Consider the following 10,223-nt stretch of genomic DNA (forward strand, 5'->3'; position numbering starts at 1 on the left):
TATTAGCTTTATCTATATTATAGAGGATCTTAATGATATGTAAGTTTCCAGAACTGGGAGAAAATAGTTTCTTAATAGCATATTATTGTGGTCCAGGAGGTGGTGTAGTGGATAAAGTGTTGAGGACCTCTCAAGCATGAGGTCCCAAGTTCAATCCCCGGCAATTTATGTACCAAAGTGATGTCTGGTCCTTCCCCTCTCTCCCCTCCTATCCTTCTCATTAATAAATACATCATCTTTTAAAAAGAATATTACCTACTCATTTTTAACACTTCCCTCTCTCATCAAGATACAGAGATTTCAGGTTTTGATGACCACTGTGCCAACGGCACTGCCACTGCGGCTAGCGATACAGCAGCAGTTTGGTTCCACGAGGCCGGAAATCTGTAAAGACTGCATTTAATCTGACAAAGAAAACATCAGGGGATTATGAAAAACAGTAAGTTATTTGTGACAGGAAGGGAAAATGTAGAAAATCTTAAAAGAGAAGTTACAGCTACATGATTCTAGTAAGAGAAGCCACATATAATACCATTAATACGGTAGCATCTCTGACATGCCTTAAAATACATACTTGTACTTCTGAAAGAAGTTTGGAGCTTCAAATAGTTTGGACGACTCCCCCTTACCCAGCAAAATTTCATATGTCATTGCAAGACCTTGTTTAAACTCCTCATGCATGACCATTCATGTTGAAATGGACACATTGTATGTGGAATTCTGCTTGTGGGTATGTTGGTGTAATGGTACCTCTCACTGGGGTTTTACCCTTGGGTCCCATACAGGCAAATTAAGATTGCATTCTTCCGGCTGTTTCAAGAGTACTGGATTTGGCCATTCCCATTTAGAAAATACCAAGAAAAAATTACGTACAAGAGTTGACGCTATTGCATTTGGGTAATGCTGGCAAGTTCTTGCTACAAGCATAGCCCAGGAAACAACACCGATGAAAACCTAAGATACTGGAATAGATGTGGCATTTGGCCCACGGTTTGATAGCTTTCAGAGTTAACTTGAAGTTGTCAATGTCTGCTACTAGGTGTAAAATCTCATCGATTACCCTGCAACCATTAAGACTTCTTATGCATCTTATATCTAAATTTTTAGCAGACTGTAATTTCGCAGATCCAAATCTTCTGGAATAGTCTGCAGTGCTAATCTTGCAAACGAAATATCTCTCTATCCCTTCAAAACAGAGTTTGATAACTGGCACAAACGCTTCTTCAACAGCTCTTAGATCTTTCACTTCTTCCTGTAATTTCAATTTATCATAGAACAAGGTGAAAAAGTCACTCCGATCAACATGTCTCGGTGCGACATACAATGCATCAATATCAGCACCTTTTGTATGGACTCCTAATCCGTAAGATCCAAATGTAAAAATGTTTCCTCCAACATTTTCAATTACAGATTGTGGAAGATTCTTGCTCTTACTGATTTCTCGGATCTACTCTTTAGCCAAGTTATTCAATTTTCCCAAAATTAAAATCCTGTGCTGCAATTCTTCTTCCCCTTCAAAAACCCCAAAGGGTTTTCAGAGTCTCCATGAGTCTCTGCGTGAGGATCCAGTGAGGATCCAGTCGGTCTCCTTGGGGGCAGTTAAGCTGATGGGAGGGGTGATACTAAAATGCTTCTGTAGTGGCTGTGTCTGTTATCCCTGCGTCATAACTGGAAAGGGCATCCCCATGCCAGCAAAGCCCAGTCACTCCCCCCCACCTCGCACACCCCGCCCCGCCCCCAACCGCGGTGCTGCCTCCCTGGGCATGATCCACTGAGGCTGGAAGGACTGAGGAGGGGGGCTGCGTCAGCCCTGGGTCCAACCCCTCTCGCACCCGCTCTGGCCTTTCTAAGCGCTTCTCCTTCCCCTTCACCCTAACATCAACTAGATACTTAAGATACTTCTAAAGAAAATCTAACTCTTTTCGCTCCCTTGCTGATGCAAGGAATTCAGTATCTACTGTGCTGTTCTAACCTTTGAAAACAAACAGAAGGAAGCAAAACCCCCAAAGGAACATTCAGAAGTTAATAACCAAGTTCTACTGTTGGTTTCCACTGAATTATCATGTAAACATGCATTGATCTCCTCTTTGCTCATCAGAACTAAAATACTATACAGCTTTGCTTCAAGTCACTTAATAATCGTGATCATAATGATTTCACTTTAGTTGTACGGATTTGGTTACTTTGTTTTCCTGGGTTCTAATTTCTTTTTCTTAAAATGGAGATCATAAAATAATTCATGTTCAAAAGAAAAATATAGCTTCATTAGCAGTAAAGTACACACACACACACACACACACACACACACACACAATCATTTTTTGCCACCAGGGTTGCTGCTGGGGCTCAGTGCCAGCACTATGAATCCACCATTCCCACTGGCCATTTGTCCTTTCATTCTTTTTCTTTCTTCCTTCTTTCCATTCCTTCTTTATTTCTTTCTTCTTTTTTCATTTTTTCTTTCTATTTTATTAGACAGGACAGAGATAATTCTAGAAGAGAGGGAGAATAGAGAGGAAGAGAGAAAGAGACACCTGAAGGCCTGCTTTACCACTGGTTAAGTGTCCAATCTATAGATTGGGAGTGGGTGCTTGAACCAGTTCTTGACACAAGGTTTAGTAAGGTGTGCCACTGCCCAGCCCCATATATATTATTTGTTTGTTTATTAAGAGAAAGTAGAGCGACAGAGAGAGAGAGAGACCACAGCACCAAAGCTTCCTTCAGTCCTGTGGGAGCCTGACTAGAACCTAAAACTTGGGTTTCACACATGGCAGAACAGTAGACTGTCCAAGTGAACTATTTCACTGGCCCCAGTAGGAAATATTCTAAGTTCTTCAATAAAATAATTTTTCACTAAGGTAACTATCACCTAATTATTTCTTTAATGCCTGTTGTTTTGGTTTAGTGTGACAGATTCAGATACGATGGAATTTTTCTTCCTAGGCAATGTCTCATAAAAAGAAAGGACTCATCTAAGAGTTAATATAATATAGTTTTTTTTTAAGAACTTTAATTATAACCAGCTCAGGAAGTGTTACTTCATCTTAGGTTAGACCATGATTCCCAAAGGAATTGTCATCTCAGTCACAAATACTGTGTTCTAGATTAAACATTAGCCAATAAAACTTAACTATGAGAAGACACACATTTATGTTTATAAATTTTAAATAATAAATCTATTATTTCAAGGTTAAAAGTCTTAAGAAAGCCAAAAGAGAAAAGAGAATTTTTTCTTGTTGTCTTTTTGGACTTTGCATTCCATGCAACTCTGTAAATGCCAAGAGCTTTGCAATGCAATTTCATGGTCTTAAATATGCTCCAGAGCTCCAGGCCATTTTAAAAATATTAATATAAACCAGGTTGGGGGAAAAGTAACACATTCTGGAGTCTAAATTAAATTGGTTACTGTCCAACATTTTTTGCATTAGGAGATGTGGGGGTGGGAGAAGGGAGACCATTAATCACTTTCTACAGGTATTTGGAATCTCCTACACACCCATGGATGAAAAGTACTTTGAAAATAGCCTGCAGGTTCTCAGAGATTATAGCTGTGCCCTCATTCAGATCAGGAACACAAAATGGTGAGAGCCAGGGGCTTTGGTCCCAGAGTAAGCTGGCCTGCATACTAAGATGTGGTGATCACCCAACTTACTAGACAATATTTCTAGTCTACTTCCATGTTAGCTATAGAGTTCAGTCAAAGATTACTAAAGTCATGGGTCCCTAAGATCATACTAAAAGAGACTTCTTAGCTTCTTTTTACCCTAAGGTTCCTATTCCCATCTCCTCTATTCCTACTTTTTGGTTCTTATTTATTAATAAATTATTATTATTTTGTCCTAATTTTATATATACAATGGATTTTTGCAGAATGTGTAAGTAACAGCATGAGCAAATGAACAAACAACTGCATGACTAAAAGTTTCATATTGAGATAAAGTCAGAAGTTCTGTGTTGTCTCCAGTACTCTAAGAAATTGATTTTAAAACCCGACTGCCACGAGTAATGAAAGCAGACTTCCTTTCAAAACCAATCTCCGCAAACTACAAAGTTATGTTCCTCTGGGCCAATTAATCATATCAGAAACCAGCAAGGGAAGGCCTCCCCAAGATCTAATCCCTCTGTACAGCTGGAGCTCCCTGCAGCCCTGTCTCTTTATGCTCCCTCATTCTAACCAGAACATTTTAATTTAGAGAAAATAATGAACCTCAAGAGGGAGAAGGGGAGGGCAGAAGTAGGACCATGGAATTTGAGTCAGTGTCTGGTTACCATTTAGGGACTAAAAGGAGGCAACAAGAGCCGAGGAACTGGCAGTTGCCACTGCTCTTTGTTCTGTTTTTTTTTTTTTTTTTTTTTTTTTAAGAAGAAAATTCCACAAAATACAGTTCTGGTGCTTCACGCAAAAAATTTTCTCTGTGTTACAGAGGATCTAGTAGAAAGTATTCCTCAAAACTGCTGCAAATTCAAAACTTCAGGAAAGAAAGCACTTGTTAATGGGAGAGAAGAGCCTATCAGAACCAGAGTCAAAGCCAGAAGAAAGAAGTATTTTCCTCAAATGACAGATAAAGATTACAAATACTGATCTCCAGTATGCACAACTATTTGATCTTTGTAGTAACCAGAAAACAAAGAGGAGAGAATTACCAGAATAGCTGGGCCTGTTCAGCAGAAAACAAATAACTAGTGACAAAAAAAAACCTAGAAAAGGTTTACAGAAAAGGTGAGGGAAAGTTGCATGGATGATGAAAAGAGTCAAAATGGCAAAAGCTTATCCCTGAGAGCAGACCGAAATGGTGTGACTCCAGATAGGAGAAAAATGCAAACACAACCTGATAATAAGTTTTTCCAGCCTGAGAGAAAACATCCATAAATCTTGTAGTAATGTGATATGTTGGAAACCAGGAATGTGAATCTAACTCAGATCTTATCCTGACTACTGTTCCAGAGCTAGAAAATGAAAAATAGTAATGATGATGATAATGATGATGATGATGATGATGACGATGACGATGACGATGACGATGACGATGATGATGATGATGATATGAAGGTAATGTATTGGTGACAGTTCAGTTTCTTATGTGAATACCCTTCCATGCCCTCTGGGGAGGCAGACATCTGAACTGGGGTTCTGAATCCTGCCATAACTGGAGTAGACAGTGTCTTCCCTTGGACTACCCCACACACACACACCCCCACACACATTTTCTTACACATATCTGAGTGTTTACTGTCCTTCCATAATCACAGAGTCCCTAACACATGGGTAATATAGTTATGCAGGGGGGAAATCCAGGCTTTTCTAAACAGAATGCAAGTTTTTAAGGACTAGTTATGTGACCTAAGGCAGATGGCCCAGCTCCATTCAAACTTAGCTTAGGGTCAGAGAAATAGCTCACTGGGTAAGATACCCTCTTTGCCATGTGCACAACCCAGGCTTGAGTCCTGGCACTACATGGCAAGTGTTATGGCAACAGAAGGAACTTCAGTGTTATGGTGTTTCTCCTTCCCTCTGTCTCTCTTTTTTCTATCTATCTAAATTTGAAAAAGTAGCCTGATACAGTGAAATCACACATGTGCCAGTTCCACCAAAACCCAAAACAAGAACAAAAAAAAATTTAAAAATTCAGTCTATTCATTTGAGAAGTTGAAAAAAATTATAGAAAACAATGACCTATGGTTGAAAATCTTCAGTAATGGGTTCCAAGTTGCATAATCTAGATTCGGGCTTAGATCTTTGTGATGCCAAAGGCTCTATACTGGGCGCTTATTTTTTTTAAATTATACCGACATCAAATTTATATTCATAGATGATTGCTGTTTATGGTGAACACTAAAGATAATAAGTCACAAAGTCCTACCATTTGACAACTGTTCAGTAAATACTAGCTACTATTTGAGTTACTCTTATAATCACAAGTCATTTGATGAACAAAGTGAATAATAAGGTATTTTCTCACAAGGTAAAATTTCTGTGCTTTTTCACCTCTTTCTACGCAAAGTCTTTTTCTAATTATTTATTTCATGTTATAACTCACATGTTATATATTTGTATATATGCATATACAAACCTTAAATTTGCTGATCATTTAAGATTTAACACAGTTGACCAAGTTCATTGAGAGGTAATTGAGGGGGGAAAATGTATTGAAAAATTCAGGGTCTGGTTTGAGTAAAATATGTTTCTTAGTTATTATAAATAATCTACTAGCTTTAAATAATTCCAAGTACTTGTTCTCACCTCTGTAGGGCATATGAAACTAGGGGTAAAGGACTAAAGGCACAAGAAAATGAACCCCATTTTACTTCTCTTTGGGGCTCAGTGCCTGCCCTACAAGTCCACTGCTCGTGGAGGCTATTTTTTCCCTTTTGTTGCCCTTGTTTATTGTTTTTGTTGTTATTATTATTATTATTGTCATTGTTGGATAGGACAGAAGAAATGGAGAGCAGAGGGGAAGGCAGAGAGGGGGAAAGAGAGACACCTTCAGACCTGCTCCACTGCTTGTGAAGCAACCACCCGATAGGTGGAAGCTGGGGAGTTGAACCGGGATCCTTATGCTGGTCCTTGGGCTTTGTGCCATGCGCGCTTAACCCACTGTGCTACTGCCCAATCCCCTCTTTTTTTTAATATTTATTTATTTTGTTGCCCTTGTTTTATTGTTGTAATTGTTATTAATGTCGTCGTTGTTGGATAGGACAGAGAGAACTGGAGAGAGGAGGGGAAAACAGAGAGGGGGAGAGAAAGATAGACACCTGTAGACCTGCTTCACCACTTGTGAAGCAACTCCCCTACATGTGGGGAGCCAGAGGCTCGAACAGGGATCTTTATGCCGGTCCTTGCCACATGCACTTAACCTGCTGCGCTACCGCCCAACTCCTTTTACTTCTCTTTCTAAGGTCCCAGATATATTCTGTCTCCTGGAAAGGTAGAACTTTTTCCAGATGTAATTTCAAAGTTTTACTCCAACTTTCAAATATTGATTGTGGAAGTCAGACTCTTCTCTGGCCCTTATATCTGGCTTTTGGGTGGTAGCCCCCAAACTTCATTTGAGGACTATACTGTGAGCACTCAACCAGGTATGCCACCAAAGTGGCTACCAGGAGTGGTAGACTCATCCATAGTCCAGGCACCAAACCCCAGAAATAACCCTAATTATTGGAGGGGGGATGACCTTGAGTAGGGAAGATAGCATAATGATTAGGCAAAGAAATTCTTATGCCTCAGGCTTCAAAGTTCCATTTTCAATTCCCTATGCCACCATAAGCCAGACTGAGCAGTGCTCTAGTAAGAAAAAGAAAAACAAAGAAGGATAAAAGAAAAAATGTGGTCTTCATCACTAATGAAAGCTGTTTAGGAGATATGATGTAGCAATATTTGCTTCCTAATACTTCCCTGAGGACTAGACAAACCCATTATCTGGTCACTGTGTAGCTGACCATTTTGCTTAGCAGTTCTGCAGAGAACCAGATACCTTTTGGGCCTCAGAAAGAACTAAAAATGAGAAGATCCAGAAGGACAAACCAAACTCACACAACTCCTTTTCCAAATCTGACTAACCAAATAAAGTTTTCCTTCCCCTGTGGGAAGGAATTAATAAGAGATTTAAAAAACAAGGATCAGAGTTCTATCTCCAGCAAATTGGAACCCATTTTTCTCTCTGAGAAGGCTAGAACATCTTCCCATTTAAATTCCACAGATGCCTGATTCTTCCACTTAGAAGTTAAACTTATCTGTTATCCTGTGAGGATCATTTATATTTATCATGTACCAAGCCCAACACCACCACATAATTCAAGATAACCCTCCTCATAAATTCTACATATATGGTTTATATACCCCAGATGGTTGGAAGTTTTGATCTCCAGAACAGAACAGATTTTTGCAATTCATGAAATGTCTTGCTATTTCTTTGTTCCTTATGTTTCCTATAGAGCCTCCTATGTGATGGGAGATTACAGAGCAAAGACAGTGAAATAAATATTAAGCTTAAAGAATTTGTGTTAGGAAGTTGGTAGATCTTTCTAGGCATATGTGATTTATTCCATGAGAATGTCCTCTCTGATCCAGTCCAACTAAAGATTTGTAATGCGAAAGGATTCGGAGGTGAGCTATCTGGACAATGATTAGATTGTAAGGGTAATAACCCCATGTACCAAGAGCAAGTCCACACCGAACACTGCCTTCCCAGCCTCCAGAAGTGTCAGAAACGTTAGTGACTAAGCCACTCCTTCTAAGATGTTCTTGTTCTGCCATCTGGAATGAACTACAACTCAGTGCTGCAATGTCTTTCCCTCTGTCTCTGTCTTCCTCTCTGAAAAAGTCAACTCACAGCAATGAAGCCCCTGTGATAACCAAAAAAAAAAAAAAAAAGGTAAAAGGAAGTAGGGAGAGAAAGTCAGTAAGCATGTGGAAAGATAGGCATCAGCATAAGTTACCAGGGAAATTAAAAGTAAAACCAAAATGAGATGTCTGCCCATCAGAATGGCCAAAATTAAAATGGACTTTTCCTATCAAAAGTAGCAAATGAACATGTTCAAAGAGAGAAGGACCTGCCCATAAACAGTAGTTTTATGCATAAAACACCAACATTTAAAACAACTCAAGTGTCTATCAATGGGAGAATGGATAAAACAATTGTGGTACCTCCATATAAAGAAGTAATATTAAATAGGGGAAAATGAACTACAGATACATATCACATAGAAGAACCTCAAAGGGAGTCAGGCAGTAGTGCAGTGGGTTAAGCGCACGTGGCACAAAGTGCAAGGTTCAAGCCCCCGGCTCCCCACCTGTAGGGGAGTTGCTTCACAGGCGGTGAAGCAGGTCTGCAGGTGTCTGTCTTTCTCTCCCCATCTCTGTCTTCCCCTCCTCTCTCCATTTCTCTCTGTCCTATCCAACAACAGTGACATCAATAACAACAATAATAACTATAACAACAATAAAAGAAACAAGGGCGACAAAAAGGAAAATAAATAAATATAAAACCAATTTTAAAAAAAGAACCTCAAAAATATGTTAAGTTAAATGAATATACAGAAGAACATATATGTATGATTCCATCTGTAGGACATCCTTGAGCATAGAAAATGAATATATATGACAGTAAACAGGTAAGTTGATACTTGGAGCTGAGAATTGTGGGATAGGAATTTACTGGAAAGAACCATGAGGCTAAAATGGGACTAATGGGAGGAGAACTAGCTATTTTATCCTTTTCCTTTGGAAACAATAGAGTGTGTGGTGCAAATACACTAATTGTTTGCACATGCATATTGCCAGTTGCCACGTTACCAATATGCAAAGACCTGGAAAATTACCACTAGTGGAAACTGGATGGTGGCACACCCAATTAAGCATAAGGATTTGGGTTCAAGACTCCACTCCCCACTCCTGCAGGAGAGGATGCTACATGAGTGAGGAAGCATGTCTGTGGTGTCTTTGTTACCCTCTCTCTAGCTCCCTGTCCTCTCTCAATTTCTCTCTGTCCTATATAATAAAAGGTAGGGGAAAAAAATGGCTACCTGCACCAGGTCCCAGCAATAACCTTAGTGGCAAAAAAAAAAAAAAAGAAAGAAAGAAAGAGAATTCTACCACTAGTAAAAATCATCAGAGACAGCTCTGTAACTAACAGGGCCCAAAGCACACTCTGCAGGTCAATATATCCTATATTACTGAAACTAAGACAATAATAATCTCTAACCCAGATTTGTCTTGGGTTACTTTTTTCTTAAGTCACTGAAAACAGGTAATAAAGCACATTGAAGACATTGTAGAGAAAAATCCAAAATAGACTAAAATTCACATGAAGGCTATGAGAAAAAGGACAGAAGATGTGTATTTTTTTTTAGCTCCAAAATTATGTGTCAGAAAACTCAGCAAAGAGGGAAATGAGAACCCTGGGATTAGAGTGGCAATCAAACAGGCAAAGGAAAGAGAACTTTCAGAACATCATATGTAAACTTGTGGGGAGAGAAACTAAGTCTGTCCTCATATTTACTTACAGCTGGCCACCAGTGAAAATGAAAATGTACTGATCCTTAAGGCTTGTGTCTTATACATTCGCAGGAATTGAATCAAAGTTGGAGATAGAGCCTTATGAAAGCATAGTTTTTCCTTCACATTGAGAGTTGAAGGATTACATTTTGATAAAACAGAAATATCCAGAAACCTATTAATAAACACTGAAATTTCTTTTAATAGCCATTGGGAGCCTGATGTTGCT

The 10,223-nt window shown here is 39.1% G+C and overlaps 1 pseudogene; it reads right to left on the reverse strand.

The window, feature by feature from the left end:
- Positions 1–575: 575 nt before the first annotated feature.
- On the reverse strand, positions 576–1,681 carry LOC103117751 (poly(A) polymerase alpha-like; annotated as a pseudogene).
- Positions 1,682–10,223: the final 8,542 nt, after the last annotated feature.

This window comes from Erinaceus europaeus, chromosome 10 (genome assembly GCF_950295315.1).
Source record: "Erinaceus europaeus chromosome 10, mEriEur2.1, whole genome shotgun sequence".
Taxonomy (NCBI): domain Eukaryota; kingdom Metazoa; phylum Chordata; class Mammalia; order Eulipotyphla; family Erinaceidae; genus Erinaceus; species Erinaceus europaeus.